The sequence below is a fragment of the Aquarana catesbeiana genome, linkage group LG03 (assembly GCF_042186555.1).
Source record: "Aquarana catesbeiana isolate 2022-GZ linkage group LG03, ASM4218655v1, whole genome shotgun sequence".
NCBI classification, from domain to species: Eukaryota; Metazoa; Chordata; class Amphibia; order Anura; family Ranidae; genus Aquarana; species Aquarana catesbeiana.
In genome coordinates, this window is record NC_133326.1 from 117,490,534 (window position 1) to 117,507,421 (window position 16,888).

Here is a 16,888-nt window from a genome sequence, read left to right on the forward strand (position 1 = left end):
CGATGGGCCACATTGCGCAGCAGCCCCTACGGGGGTACCGCTACACATAGAATCATGGAACTGCCAGATTAAGATCATGAGGGGGATTGGATCGAAAACGCGATTTTTTTCTAGTTTAAGCCCATCTTTGGTCAAAAATTACCCCCCCCCCATCCTCTTCTCAACCCCTCTCATCCCCCTGATATGACATAACCTTTGAGATTCCTCTTCCGGATACTGAGAGGACCCTGTCACTGTTCTACCATTAGGAAGTGTCCATATTGCGTAGGCAGCGACACGGACACCCTAAGAAGGGCCCCACTTCTTGTGCAGAGAAGTAGAGCGAAGACTCGGAACTGGAGCAATTTTGGTAAGTAAAGAGGGCATTTCCTTTTTTTTTTTTCTTTTAGTTAGTGTAGTAGGCGTGTGTGAGGGGGTGGGAGTGGTGGAGGGGAGTTCAGCTTTAAGTAGCTGATTTTAACTTCGGATCAGCCTCTTGCAATGCTCTGTACAGCAGCACTCATACTAAGAGAAGGAGTTTCAGCACTTGGATCTTATCATTTGTACTGCAGAGCATATGAGCCCATGATGAACATTCTGATAAAAGGAGCAGATTGACCAAAGGAGTGACTCCTAATGCTGTGTACACACAACCGGACTTTCCGGCAGAAAAGGTCCGACTGATTCCGATCGTGTGTGGGCTTCATCAGACTTTTCCTTTCAAAAATTCTGACGGACCTAGAAATAGAACATGTTTCAAATCTTTCCGATGGAATCAGTTCCTATCGGGAAAGCCGCTCGTCTGTATGCTATTCCGACAGACCAAAAACGGCGCAAGGGCAGCTATTGGCTACTGGCTATTGAACTTCCTTTTTCTAGTCCCGTCGTACATCATCGCGTTCTAAACGATCGGACTTTGGTGTGATCGTGTGTAGGCAAGTCCGTTTCAGCGGAGCTTAGAATAGTAGTAAACCTCAGGCACAAACCTCCTGAACAAAGCATATCACTCTATAGTGTGTACTTGTGTCAAGAGCACTAAGTGTCATTTCTGTCTGCTGCCTCGTTCCTCTGCTATCTGCATTACTCACTTCTGACGAGTTTTGCTGACACCAAGAGAAAAAAGGTGACAGGGGCGGGAGCTCCAGCTAATTGACAGCCTCAGCTCTGTTCCTGTGTGAATGGGGGTGTGTCCCTTCCCTCCAATCAGCTCAGAGCTCTCCTCACTGAGCTCTGCAGAGTGCAATTTCAGCTCTTCGTCCCCTTTTTCTGACTGGTCAGACAAGCTTTATGAATTCTGGACTTTGAACGGATGTAGAGAAGATAAGACTGCAGATAAACAGGTACAATGTATGTAGGATGACTTGTTTAATCTCTGTGTAACACCTGAGGCCAGTCACTTGACTGGATATATGTAAGGGTTTACAACCACTTTAACCGCAGTATAGGAAAGTCAAGTCACCAACCTGCATCTATTTTCTAGTGGAGCTGTTTATAACGCAGGACTAAGTGGACAGAAATATCAGTGATATGATGCATAGGAAAGGATAAGGTCTTTTACGGTTACCTCAAGGAGCCATGATGAACACTTCCGTTAGAGGTGCTTGTCTTTTGCAAAGACTTTCTTACTTATTGAAAAGCCTCTGTGCAACATGGTAGATCCTTCCTCTTCTTAATGAGAAGAAGGAAAGAAGCGCCAAACTTGTGCGCCGCCAATGTTCATCAGGTGGGTTGCTTGAGGAGCAGTAGCAGATTTCTCTGCACTCATTACTCTGAGGACATGTCATTGGGAGTGAACAATACCCAGATGTTCAAAAAATTACAACGGTACAATTGGAGTTTATAAGTGTGAATAATCAATTAGCAATCAATATTACAAAAATAAATGAATTTTATTAAACAAACATCTTTAAGATAAACAGTAATATATATGTATAAAAAGAGCAGATAACGCTCAGTGGTCACAATACAAAAGAATGGTTGCCTCTACATGTTTCACCACTATCGTGGCTTATTCTGGAGCTTTTGTAGGACCTTAGTATATTCATCACTAAAAACTAGCTTTAGCGGCGCTTTAACACTGTTATAGCGGCACTTTTTGGCCACTAGCGGGCCCCAATCCTCCTCTCCTGGGGTTCCTCAGCGGTGCTCCTGGCTCCTCTTCTTCTCGAGTGCCCCAATGGAGAGCCGCTCTCCCTCAGGGCACTCGTGCGGGTGCGCTCCCATGTCCTGCTGCTGTGTCCATTGACACAGACAGCAGGACTCGGCCCCACCCCCCGCTCCCGCATCATTGGATTTGATTGACAGCAGTGGGAGCCAATGGCTGCGCTGCTACCAATCTATCCAATCAGGACCTGAGACACCGGCTGGAGCTGGTGTGCTCATCCCTGATGCTGGAAAGACCGGGTTCAGGTAAGTAAAAAGGGGCCTCTGGGGGGCTGCTGCATCACAGGAGGTTTTCCACCTTAAAGCGGAGTTCCACCCAAAAAGGGAACTTCCGCTTACCTGGTTCCTCCCCCCATCCGGTGCCACATTTTGCACCTTTCAGGGGGGAGGGGGAGCAGACACCTAATACAGGTATTTGCTCCCACTTCTGGCGAAAGATCGCCGTAGAATCCGCAGCGATCTACGCCATGTCCCGCCCCTCCTCCATCCCCCCGCTGTCTTCTGGGAGACACACAGATCCCAGAAAACAGTAGGGACAAGTCAGAACGTGCAGCGCGACTCGCTCATGCACAGTAGGTAACCAGGCTGTGAATCCGCAAGGCTTCACTTCCTGATTCCCTTACTGAAGATGCCGGCGCCTGCACCCAGAGCCGAGGGACGGGTTCAGGTGAGGACATCGCAGGCGCCCTGTACAGGTAAGTGTTCTTATTTTAAAAGTCAGCAGCTGTAGTATTTGTAGCTGCTGACTTAAAAAAAAAATTTCCACGGAACTCTGCTTTCATGCATAGAATGCATTAAGGTGAAAAACCTTCAGGGTTAACAACCCCTTTAACTTTAGATGTCTTGGAATTCTGATGAGGAAATCTCAGCTCTTACTTTCCCTGGTCCACACACTTAGCTGGTTGGAATTTGTATTACTTTTATATTGTGGAAAATGCAGAAGAAATAGAAACACTCAGAGGTGGGCAGGAACAGAGCCAGGAAAAATCCCAGGAGAAATAAGAAGTCAGTGGGTGGTTCAGGTCACCATACTATACCTATAACTGAAATGTTTCTTTGGCTGAACTAACCCTTCCAATAAAATGTCATTGTTGTTGAGAAAATGTTCTCAAGCTGGAATAAAAAGAATATCAGCGGGGTACGATTTTAGGCAGGTTGAAACGGCACTTACTTTCTTTTTTTGGCAGCTTCCTCTACTAGCATCCTGTGTTACAGGATTTTCGGGTTTGTGCACACCCCTCATTTCTTTTGCAGAGTAGTTTTTACTATTGTTATTCTATGATCAGTGGAAACCTCTAGGATTCAGATGTGGTTAGATATTTTTTTGTATCTATTTGTCATGTGCTTTTCTTAACCACTTCAGCCCCGGAAGGTTTCACCCTCTTCATGACCAGGCCATTTTTTGCGATATGGCACTGCGTTGATTTAACTGACAATTGCACGGTTGTGCGACACTGCACCCAAATAAAATTAATGTCCTTTTCCCCACAAATAAAGCTTTCTTTTGGTGGTATTTGATCACCTCTGCGGTTTTAATTTTTTGCGCTATAAACAAAAAAAGGCCGCCAATTTTGGGGGAAAAAAACAATATTTTTTACTTCCTGCTATAAAACACATCCAATAAAAAAATTAAAATATCAAATTTCTTCATCAATTTAGGCCAATATGTATTCTGCTACATATTTTTGGTAAATCCCAATAAGTGTATATTGATTGGTTTGCACAAAAGTTATCGCGTCTACAAACTATGAGATATTTTTTATACCATTTTTATCTTTACTAGTAATGGCGGCGATCAGCGATTTTTAGCGGGACTGCGATATTGCGATGGACAAATTGGACACTTAAGTGACACTTTTTGGAGACTAGTGACACCAATACAGTGATCAGTGCTAAAAAAAAAAAGCACTGTCGCTGTATAAATTACACTGGCAGGGAAGGGGTTAACACCAGGGGCGATCAAGGGGTTAAGTGTAGTCCTAGGAAGTGCTTTCTAACTGTGTGGGGGATGGTTTAACTGGAGGAAGAGAGAGATCTGTGTTCCTGATTAGCAGGAAGACAAGATCTCTCACTTCCTCTCCGACAAAACCGCCATTCTGCCTATCCAGCAAACGATCGGTGGGTCCCAGCAGCCGCCGGAACCACCGATTGGCTCCCGCCGTGTCCAATCACAGCGGAAATGGGTCGTTGGCGGCGCGCGCGTGTGCCCCAGACCCTGAGGCAGAAACAACGTACAGTTATGTTGTTCTCGCAGCCGGGCCGCCCTGCTGCAGTAAATGTGTGGTGGGCGGAAGCAGTTAAAGTGTTACTAAACCCACAACAGTAAAATCAGTAATATGCAGTAAAGCATGCTTGTTATAACTTACGGTGGAACCTAAGGGGTTAATCCTCCACGTTGTGTATAAGGCTATTTGATCATGTCTTCTGATTCTCCCCTTCTTCAACTGTCTCCAAAAATAACCTGATATTTACAGAGCCAGGGAATGGGCTGCACATGCTCAGTTTGGTGTGTTTTGCTAGAGGCTTTTTTTTTTTTTTTTTTTGGGGGGAGAGTGCATGTGATCAGCACAGGGCCAATCGGCACTCTCCAGACATGTCCAGACAGAGGATCAGGGGAGAAAGAAAACTCCTCTTACAAGCTTTATTAGGAACAATTCTTTACAAGTTTACTATACAAGTCACAAGACTTCTATATACTGATGATGAGAAAAGGTATTTATCAGTTTATATTTACTAAAATAATTGCCATAATTTCCATGCTCTGTGTACTGTGGGAGACCAGATATAGTGAATGCAGGGTCCTGTGTTTAGTAAGGCCCCTTTCACACTTATACGACTTCAAAGTCATGCGATTTTACCGCGATTTCGCGGCCGCGATTTGCCACGATTTTACCGCGTTTTGGGAGCAGTACTACTTTGTACGACTTTGCCACAACTTTGGCATTAACAAATGAAAACATACAGTAGTTGGTATGAATCATGAGGAGGAACTCCACAACAAGTTTTAAATAAAATAAACTGGCGTGGGTTCCCCCCCAGGGGCATACCAGGCCCTTAGGTCTGGTATGGATTGTAAGGGGAACCCCCTACGCCAAAAAATCGGCGTGGGGGTCCCCCCAAAATCCATACCAGACCCTTATGCGAGCACGCAGCCTGGCCGGTCAGGAATGGGGGTGGGGACGAGCGAGCGCCCCCCCCTCCTGGACCATACCAGGCCGCATGCCCTCAACATGGGGGGGTGGGTGCTTTGGGGCATGGGGGGCGCCCACCCCAAAGCACCTTGTCCCCATGTTGATGAGGACAAGGGCCTCTTCCCAACAACCCTGGCCGTTGGTTGTCGGGGTCTGCGGGCGGGGGGCTTATCGGAATCCGAGAGCCCCCTTTAATAAGGGGGCCCCAGATCCCGGCCCCCCACCCTATGTGAATGAGTATGGGGTACATCGTACCCCTAAGCATTTACCGTGGGAAAAAAGTGTCAATAAAAAACACATTACACAGGTTTTTAAAGTAATTTATTAGGCAGCTCCGGGGTCTTCTTCCGACTTCTGGGGTCCTCTTCCGACTTCGGGGGTCTCTCCGGCGTCTTCTCCCGGTGTCCACATCTTCTGCCGACTCCACCGCTATCTTCTGCCGCTCTTTTGCCAGCAGTGGCCCGGACTTCTGGATCATCTTCTTCCCTCTTCTCTTCCAGAGATGTTGACATCTCTGGAAGAGATGCCGTCACAGTCCCTGGGCATGCTGGGACTGTGACGTTTTAGGGGGCGTGGTCACCGCGTGATGACCACGCCCCCTTATGACGGCACAGTCCCAGCATGCCCCGAGACAGTGACCTCATAAGGGGGCGGAGTCACCGCCTATATAAGTCCATTGCGGAGCGCTCAGAGACCATTCCAGCTGGAGAGAGCGTCGTGTCAACATTGGAAGAAAAGAAGAAGGCAGAAGTCCGGGCCACCGCTAGCAATTGAGCTGCAGAAGATAGCGGAGGAGCCGGCAGAAGATCAGGACACCAGGAGAAGACGCTGAAGAGACCCCCGAAGTCGGAAGAAGACCCCCGGAGCTGCCTAATAAATTACTTTAAAAACCTGTGTAGTGTGTTTTTTCATTGACACTTTTTTCCCTAGGTGAATGGGTAGGGTACGATGTACCTCATACTCATTCACAAAGGGTGGGGGCCCGGGATCTGGGGGCCCCCTTATTAAAGGGGGCTCCCGGATTCCGATAAGCCCCCCGCCCGCAGCCCCCGACAACCAACGGCCAGGGTTGTCGGGAAGAGGCCCTTGTCCTCATCAACATAGGGACAAGGTGCTTTGGGGTGGGGGGCCCCGCAGGGCGCCCCAAAGCACCCACCCCCCCATGTTGAGGGCATGCGGCCTGGTACAGTCCAGGAGGGGGGGGGGGGCGCTCGCTCGTCCCTACCCCCATTCCTGACCGGCTGGACTGCGTGCTCAGATAAGGGTCTGGTATGGATTTTGGGAGGGACCCCAGGCCGATTTTTCGACGTAGGGGGTTCCCCTTAAGATCCATACCAGGCCTAAGGGCCTGGTATGCCCCTGGGGGGGAACCCATGCCGGTTTTTTCATTTAAAACTTGGCGCGGCGTTCCCCCTCATGATTCATACCAGACAGCTGTCAGCACTGCCTGTCGCTCATCGCGAAAGGGAAAAAGAGTTTTCCTTTCCCAATCAGCGAGCCAGGCTTGTGCTTACAAAGTGGTACTGAAATCATGTCTATATTATTCAGGTATGATTTGCATGCTACTTGAGGGTTTAACATTGAGGTCTATGGAGTACAACCCGCATAGAAGTTGGACCAAAGTAGTGCAGGAACTACTTTCAAGTCAGCACGACTTAAAGTCGTGCCATTATGAATAGTAGTGATTGAAAATCATGGAGAATGACTTGTCATACGATTTTGCAGTACAAAATCGTGGGACAAGTCGTATAAGTGTGAAAGGGGCCTAACACTTTAACTTTCCAAGTACATAGCTCCCAACTGTCCCTGATTTGGAGCAATGTCCCTCTGTTCCTCATTCCTCCTCATTTGTCCTTCATTTTGGTCTGATCTATATAGTTGTATATAAAATGCACTTTTTATCTTTCAAAAAGTGTTTCCCAGAGCTAAACCTTTTCATCCAAATTCTAAATTGCTTTCTAAATTTTAAAAGATAATATAAAGGAATAGTAGTGGTAAAAAAAAAAAAAAGCACTTGTGGATTGAATCAACCTTTTTTTTTTTGGTTAATTCTCCTTTAAGGGGGTGTGGCAGGAGGGCGTGTCCTATGCCTACATACATTTGCTAGTAGGTGTCCCTCACTCCCATCTCAAAATGTTGGGAGGTTTGCAAGTAGTGTTCATATATTATTACTTTGGGTTTCTTAGGATTACATTTACAAAAGTTGATGAACAATTGTTTTATCTTAAAATATTATAATCTTGATCTGCAGTGATGGCAAAGGAATTGTGTTGCTATTGTGGTAAAATCAAATAAAACATATTTGAGGTGCCAGAGTAAAAAATGTTTTAATTGAAATGAACATTTGAGGTTATCCTTCATAAAACTGCAAATTTAAAGGTATAATCTGGTTAGAAATCTTCTTTTTTTATGTTTTGTCTAGATGGTGTCTGAGTGAACGCTTGAACCTACTCACACCTGCATCAGTGACATTTAAGGCATTTAGAAGATGTGTTGTTTACACCCATTGCAGGTATAATTATATGATGCGATCGCTTTTATATTTCTTAAAGGGGTTTTCGATGTTCAGCAATAAAAATAAAATGAAATTGTTTCAAATTGGAGGTAGTGGTGTGCAGCATTATCTCCACATCACACCCCCACCGATCAGCTTTGGAACATGATCCAGGGCAGATGGAGCTGGTTGGCTTTTTACTGCTTAGAAAAAGGAGATACATGTCATTGATTTGTTGAATAAAACTAACAGCGTTGAGTGCTTTAGCAGACCTGGAATACACTTTGCACAGCCAGCCAGCCATCAGGAGTTCAAAGGAAGTAGAACAGCAGCCTTGGGTTTCATCCTCTGGTTTGAGGGCTTTTCTACTTTTTTTCTGAAAATGGAAAATCCCTTTAACACTTAGGTCTCTGTCCATGCCAGTGCAGCAGTGTGTGCATTCCGAATATACAGAAACCTAATTAGACTAAAAATGCATGTTTTCTAGTGAAGTGAATTAGCTTTCCAATGTGGTGAAAAAGTACCGCATGACCCGGTTGAAGCCCTGTTGAACAAGCCCATTCAGGTCGTACGCCATAAACGGGTGAAACTTAGGCCAGCCATACACAAAGAAATTTGCTTGGTTCCCCCATCATCATTAAATTTCCAGGACTTTGAAGCCCCACCTGAACGGCACAACGGTTACTGAGAAATTGACGGCTATGGTAGAGGATAGACATATTCCTGAAAATCCCAATACAATCTCTTTGGGCCCTATAAATATGATTCTTTTCTATTCGACAATGACCCTGATCTCTTCCAAGCACGGGGCCCCATTTCTTATTTCTGATTATACGTGGGAATGGCGGTTAGATGGGGCTCGCGTGCTCTACCATGTATCTGGTAATTGTTCTTTGAACATCTAACCTTTGTTATTACATGAGTTCTCTTTCATGCGCATGTGATACATGATGTTGTATTTTTCTGTAACCCCCCAAAAAAACAATAAACCTTTATTACACCAGAAAAAGTGCCGCATGAAACCGTGTTGTTACAGCTTGTCCAGAGACCACTGACAACACAGGTCACAATCCACCATGTCAAGATGTTATAAAGTATGCCTGTGCTCTCTGGTGCTTGAATATTACTACCGTCAGGCAGTGCTTTGCCCCACAGTGACCGCAAGTATATATTATAATAGTATACCTTTAGGCAACTCCCAAACCACATGCAATTACGGTACTTTAAACACCATCTAAGCTAAAAATAGGTCCTAAGGCATCATGGTGAGGTTAGCATTTGGAGCCACGAATCTGTATACCTTGACCCACAGTTTTGTTTTTTACTGTATGTGATTTACAGATACTTCAATAAATTTGCAGGAAAAAAAGAGAAACAAATTTAGAAAAAGAAAAGTACTTTTTACATATTTATGTGCTTTGAAAATGCATATATTACTCAAAGTGCATATGTTACTGAAATATTAGAGTATAATATAATAGAGAATAGTACAGTGCAAGCTGCATTTTTTATGTATTGGTCACAAGTATTGGTAAGTTATCTTTACTGGTAGATGTGGGTCACACTCAGCTGCAAAGTTTAACCCCTTTGCTGCCAGAGCCATTTTTGTTTTTTTTGCACACGTTTTCGAAAACCATTTCAGACCTGAAGATTATTTTCTGAAAGCAGACACCCTAGAGAATGAAATAGTGGTAGTTCCAATTTTTTATGTCAAACGTTAACGCAAAGGTCTAGGAAATAATAAACTACCCACATTTTTGGTAAAATGTTAAAGGTGAGGTTGAACCGCGTAAATAGATAACCAACATGTCATACCTTAAATTTGTGTGCGCCCGTGAAATGGCGACAATCTTCAGTACTCTATATTTTCCATAGGTGACACTTCCAAAGCCCCCTATAGGTATCAGTTTAGTGTTACGGAGGAGTTCTTGCATTAGAATTATTGCTCTTACTCCGGCGTGGGCGCCGATATGTAGCACGTGTGTTGCAATTGACGTTTTCTACAGATAGGTGCCCCCGACGCATGCATTTACGTTTGTATGATGTTTATGTTGAGGTGGGGGGGGGGGTTGTGCCCCAGTGGATCCCGCTGTTGGCAATCAAAGTCAGTTAGCCAATCAGGGGGGGGGGGGCAGGAAAGCCAAAGAGGGACCCAAAAGGAGGCGGATCTGGGCTGTCTTGTGCAAAACCACTGCACAGGGCTAGTATAATATATGTTGTTATTTTTAGAGAAAAAAAAACATGAGACTTTACAATCACTTTAACTTTTTTTGAATCACATAGGGGCAAAAAGTCCCCTATGCAATGTTTTTTAGGTGACAGGTTCTCTTTAAGAGACATGCAGGGTCCAACAGACCCTGCATGTCTCCTCTGGGCTCTGTTGAATGTTTTGCAATGCAGATCGCATGTCAAAACAATACTTCTTGACAGTCTTTCTGTCAGTTTCACACCCAATCCCAGTAGTTGCAGCCACCGGATTGTGTGTGATACCCCCCACTCTTAGGTCCTGCGGACGTTTTTACATTATAAAGAGTATTTCTAATGAAAAAACCTGGGAAAACGCGAAATAACGCTAATTTAAAAATGCGGCTAAACGTGAAAACAACAGGAGTTTTTAGCGCTGCTGTAGCGCTGGCGTTTTTAAAACGTCCTGTGTGCATGAGCCTTTATGCTGCTGCAGCTGTCATACAGACAGTGCAGAGGTGGGGAGTTTTGTTTCTGGGGGGCAGAATGTGATGGAGATTCACAGACACTAGTTCCCCATCAGGTCTGCTTTCTTTGTGATTGATAGCTGGCCATGGATAGATTCTTATTCAACAGACAGCCTACTATTGTTTATAGAATCTGCCCACACTGCCTGCTGTCACTTACAAGAAGGAAGCGGACCTGATAGGGAACTAGAATCTTGGCTTCTCCATCAGGCTCTGCCCACTGCATCATCACTGGTCGGCTAGGAAGCTGACAGCGTCCTTAAAGAGAGTTCCAGCCTGTATTAAAAAAAAAATTAAAGTCAGCAGCTACAAATACTGTGCGGTGCATACTAGCTCATTTTGCCTTTGTCTTACAAGGTTTTTTTTTTTTTTTTAATCGGGTTTACAGCCTCTTTAAATTGGCACTATTGAGAGCTGCTTGAACCTGACGCACATGTTACCAAAATGCGAGGCAGTGGTTTTTAAAACTGGCGCTGGCTGTTTTAAAGAACCATAGCACCAGGAAAATGTTGGCAGGGATTTATCGAATTCCCCTGAGAGTTTCTAAACCTTCCTTACCCTACTAGGAAATGTGTTTTTTTATTGCTGCCTCTGTATCTGTTGGGGGATCAGTTTTAGTTTCTTCCACTTTAGCGGTTGAGTAAACTTTGAACTGTGCAGTACAAGTCTGACTATTCCAGAAGCTACACATTGTATGCTCCAGTGCTCAGAGCACTTGCCTGTAATTTGCTACTTTAAAGTGACACTAAACAGTATTTTCTATTCTCCAAACATACACAACCACTACTTATTGGCCCTGGAATCTGATTTTGTCCATGAAATCCTTTGTCTGTCTCCTAGTAATGTTCTCTCAAACCTGTATTTTTGCCCTTCACTTCAATTTTTTTGAATGAGCAGTATACAATCGTTGTAGTCATGTGCACTGCTGTATACACACTACAAATTCCATTGTCCCTAGTCCATCTCGGGAGTGAGCAAGAGGGTGGCTACATTCTTACCTACAGTGGGGCCATAAAGAAGGAATGTTGTTGGATCACAGCAGCAAAAAAAAAGGAATTTGGAAATTTGGAGGAGGCTGAAAGCAGTAGATGGGACTTTTATAGGTAAAGTAGAACTTCACTCAAAAAAGTGAAGTGCCGCTGGTTGACTCTCTCCTCCCAGCCTGTAACTGAGTTACTTTTTCTATTGGGGGAGCAAGTACCGATTTTTATTAGTACCTGCTCCCACTTCCTTGCCTGAGTGAAGATGATGTCCTTTGCTCCTCCCCATCCTGCAGCCTCCTGGGACATGTCAAATGTCCCAGGAAGCTGCAGGACCATTCACAAAGTGCCACACGAGCTCATGCATGTGCAGTGGGTGCATGTGCACCCTAGGGAAGCCACAGCTGACTCCCATATCCAAGATGGCAGCGCCAGTGACCCTCAGCAGTAAGAAGAACCAGCTGTGGGAAGACAGCACTGGACCCCAGACACTGGTAAGTACCTGATTTTCGAAAGTCGGCAGCTACAGCATTTGAACAGAATCAACTGAAGTTCCGCTGTAGAAATATATATTTGGATAGAATTTTTAAACCAAAGTTTAGTGTCACTTTTATTTTCTCCAGATACCGGAATCACTTTATTATTTGTCACCATAAAAAGGTACCAGTCTTGTTGTTTAGTTCCAGAAACCTTTCAGTTCTTTTGCAACACATGAAAGAAAAGACATGTAAATACAAGTAGAGAGCAATCAGACCTACACTTGCTTAGGTGAAGGACAATAGGTTATGCTGAGGTCACATGCAACCCAACAAGGAGTCATTGTCAAACAGTTTTCTTGTTCCTACAGATTATGTTTCACCAACAAGCATGTGTAAGCATAAATGGCAGTATATAGCAATCAAAAACTTTTAATACATTAGCTATTTAGTGATAAAGTCGATCTCAAGGCAAAAAGCTAAGTACTGTACACTATAATACAAATAATGCATATACTGTATAGAGTAGGATTTTAGAACCTGTTGGAAAATGTGCCTAGAAGCCTTTTGCTGTGTATCAGCATCATATACATTTGCCGATGTCATTCTCCAAGAGATACAGTATCTCACAAAAGTGAGTACACCCCCCACATTTTTATAAATATTTTATTATATCTTTTCATGTGACAACACTGAAGAAATTAATTTTGCTACAATGTAAAGTAGTGACTGTCCCCTCAAAATAACTCAACACACAGCCATTAATGTCTAAACCGCTGGCAACAAAAGGGAGTACACCCCTAAGTGATAATGTCCAAATTGGGCCCAAAGTGTCAATATTTTGTGTGGCCACCATTTATTTTCCAGCACTACCTTAACCCTCTTGGGCATGGAGTTCACCAGAGCTTCACAGTTTGCCACTGGAGTCCTCTTACACTCCTCCATGATGACAACACAGAGCTGGTGGATGTTAGAGACCTTGCGCTCCTCCACCTTCCATTTGAGAATGCCCCACAGATGCTTAATAGGGTTTAGGTCGGGAGACATGCTTGGCCAGTTCATCGCCTTTACCCTCAGCTTCTTTAGCAAGGCAATGGTTGTCTTACAGGTGTGTTTGGGGTCGTTATCGTGTTGGAATACTGCCCTGCGGCTCAGTCTCCGAAGCTAGTGGATCATGCTCTGCTTCAGTATGTCACAGTACATATTGGCATTCATGGTTCCCTCAATGAACTGTAGCTCCCCAGTGCCGGCAGCACTCATGCAGCCCCAGATCATGACACTCCCACCACCATGCTTGACTGTAGGCAAGACACACTTGTCTTTGTACTCTTCACCTCACACACGCTTGACACCATCTGAACCAAATAAGTTAAGTTTATCTCGGTCTCATCAGACCACAGGACATGGTTCCAGTAATCCGTGTCCTTAGTTTTCTTGTCTACAGCAAACTGTTTGCGGGCTTTCTTGTGCATCATCTTTAGAAGAGGCTTCCTTCTGGGACGACAGCAATGCAGACCAATTTGATGCAATGTGCGGCGTATGGTCTGAGCACTGACAGGATGACCCCCAACCCTTCAACCTCTGCAGCAATGCTGGCAGCACTCATACCTCTATTTTCCAAAGACAACCTATGGATATGATGCTGAGCATGTGCACTCAACTTCTTTGGTCGACCATGGCGAGGCCTGTTCTGAGTGAAACCTGTCCTGTTAAACCGCTGTATGGTCTTGGCCACCGTGCTGCACCTCAGTTTCAGGGTCTTGGCAATCTTCTTATAGCCTAGGCCATCTTTATGTAGAGCAATAATTCTTTTTCTCAGATCCTCAGAGAGTTCTTTGCCACGAGGTGCCATGTTGAACTTCCAGTGACCAGTATGAGAGATTGAGAGCGATAACACCAAATTTAACACACCTGCTTCCCATTCACAACTGAGACCTTGTAACACTAACGAGTCACATAACACCGAGGAGGGAAAATGGTTAATTGGGCCCAATTTGGACATTTTCACTTAGGGGTGTACTCACTTTTGTTGCCAGCGGGTTTAGACATTAATGGCTGTGTGTTGAGTTATTTTAAGGGGACAGCAAATTTACAGTGTTATACAAGCTGTACACTCACTACTTTACATTGTAGCAAAGTGTCATTTCTTCAGTGTTGTTACATGAAAAGATATAATAAAATATTTACAAAAATGTGAGGGGTGTACTCACTTTTGTGAGATACTGTATGTGCCCCTCTGTGGTCAGCCTAATGTTCCTTATGGCAGTGGTCATCAACCCTGTCCTCAGGGCCCACTAACAGGCTTGTAAGATAACTGAAATACATCACTGGTGATATAATTTGCTGCTCAGTGATTGCAGTGTTCTAGTCTACATCTCCCTAAGGTAATACATAAAACCTGGCCTGTTAGTGGGCCCTGAGGACAGGGTTGATGACCACTGCCTTATGGGACTTATTGACCATAATGAGCAGAATTCTTGCGGTGTAGAAAGGGTGCTATACCTATACATAGAGAATAGGTAGGTTGCCATTGCTGACCTCTACTAAAATAATAGATGCCTTGCTGTCATGTCTAAAGACAAATACTTTCAGTACCACCTGGAATAGGTATGCAGATCAGGACTTCTAATTTCACTGTGACCTAGCTTTCTACATGCTGATTCTGGGTTTGCTGATTTACAATTCAGAGGGTCCGCGAAAGTCAGGAAACAATGATTCTGAGAAAGGTAGGTGGTGCAAGAGATGATCTGTGCATTCCAGCACCCGACCCTTCAATAAAGACTGTACCCTGCGGAGGAGGACAGTTTAAATAGGATTGCACCTAAGCACCATTGTGTGTGTGGTGGAGAGAGCATTAACAGCAGTAACACTGGCCACCAATGTCGGAAGAAGGGTTTAATAGTACTGACACCAATGCTGGTTATTATTATTGTGGTCACAGACACCCATGCAGGTTTATTAATGCAGTCTTCAACATCAGTGCTGAGAGGTTATTATTCAGGCCACTGATACCAATGCTGGGAGTTTATATTAGGGCCACTGGCACAAATGCTGGTTATTATTATTGCAGCCACGGACACCAGTGTTGGAGGTTTTTATTACATCTGCTGACACCACGCGTTTTGATTGGGGCCACTGACGCAAATACTGTGGGTTACTATTACTTCCACCGATGTTTTTATCCCCACTTTGGGAGGCTTGTTTGCCCCCCCCCCCCCCCCCAAAAAAATGAGCACCAGCTGCCACTGGAATAATCCCACAGTTTTGGAGCAGTATGCATTCATGTGCTACTAATTTCCCCTATATAGAGCATGTATAGCTTACATCATAGAACCATTTATTCTATCTGTGTAGCAAATAATTGCTAGTGATTTTAGTAGTATACTTGATCTGCTAAAAAATCACCCATGTGCTCTCATCACTACGAATCCCTGTTTTCTTATTCTAATTCTAGCGAAGCCGCAGCTGACAGATCAGTGTGGGATCGGGTCAGATCGGCTTCAAAAAAGGTATGTATGCTGATTTCTTTTTAACAGGGCTAGCTAGGTTAGTGTTAGATCGTGGATGTCTGTAGATGTAGCGATTTTAATTTTAGGCTGGACTTATTCTATAATCCTATAAACCTATAATCCTTTAAAAGCATTTGATCAAACCAAGATCGATGTGTTCGAATGCTGTTGATTTTGATGGCACCATTGATATTATTATTATTTAAGGTACTTATATAGTGTAGTAAATTTACGCAGAGCTTTACATATACATTGTACATTCAAATCGGTCCATACCCTCAATGAGCTTACAATCTAAGGTCCCTAACTCACATTCATATACTATGGCCAATTTTGACAGAAGCCAATCAAGATAGCAGCATGTCTTTGGAGTGTGGGAGGAAACCAGAGTACCCGGAGGAAACCCACGCAGGCACAGGGAGAACATGCAAACTCCAGGCAAGTAGTGTTGTGGTTGGGATTTGAACCTGCGACCCCTTTTTACTGCTAGGCAAGAGTGCCACCCACTACACCACTGTGCCACCCGTATATATTTATCAGGTCATTGCTTCCAGGATACCATAGCTGAGAGCGGAACAAAGCCGATCCTGTCTTTGTTCGGCTCTCCAATCAGCTGGCGGAAGGGACGGTTGTTTGAACGGGACTCCCGGTGGGGCGGGGGATGCCGGTTTAGCTGCGGGAGATTCCGTTGCTTGTAAAAGCAATCCAGCAGCTAATTAGCCCCTAGGATTGCTTTTACAAGAGAGCCACCTGCCGACTCGAAAAAAACAGTACCGGAATGATGTCTGCAGCTGCGCACGGGTACGTCACCTGTCAAGTGGTTAATATGGTTTATTAAAAAATTTAGATAAGTTGTCCCTGGCCTGGAATAGACTTCCTTTGTGTGTTCTGTATTAGCATTTATGAAAATTTGAATATTTGGAAATTATTTATGTATGTATTATGACTAGAAGACTTTTTATATGTCATTCTCATAAATGAGGCTTGGTTCACACTGCAGCGATGCGGGAACCCTGCGAATCCAATATGGGTTCCCGCATTGCATGTCTCCCGCCGGCGGTTCACACTGCCCTATGCAAAACACTGGTAGTGTCAATACAAGGTTAATGACATCCCCAAATTGGTTTGCATATCGCAGTGCGAACTGTCAATTTGGACAGGAATCGGATCGCAGGTTTGTGAACACCCCTATGATCCGATTCTGGTGCGGACCAAAAAAAGGGTCCTGCACGAGTTTGGTCCGAATGCGATGCAAATTCAGCCATACAATCTGTATGGCTGAATTTGCATCGCACAGACATCGCATGTGATTTGCACAGCAGTGCAGTGCAAATCACATGCAATGTCTGACATCGCAACAGTGGGAACCGGCCCATAGTCGTTGA

The 16,888-nt window shown here is 44.5% G+C and overlaps 1 protein-coding gene across 3 annotated transcripts in view; it reads left to right on the plus strand.

Annotated features, from left to right (window-relative positions):
• The window catches only part of PEAK1 (pseudopodium enriched atypical kinase 1), a 124,234-nt gene that overhangs the window by 67,301 nt on the left and 40,045 nt on the right, over window positions 1-16,888 (plus strand). Inside the window, exons 2-3 of one of the 3 annotated variants that reach the window (XM_073619054.1) lie at window positions 7,756-7,845; window positions 15,449-15,503. The exons of 1 other annotated variant lie outside the window; for it this stretch is intronic. The gene's annotated coding sequence lies outside the window, so the exon portion shown is untranslated. The remainder of the gene's footprint in view (window positions 1-7,755; window positions 7,846-15,448; window positions 15,504-16,888) is intronic. One more of the 3 variants, XM_073619055.1, reaches the window with a different exon arrangement.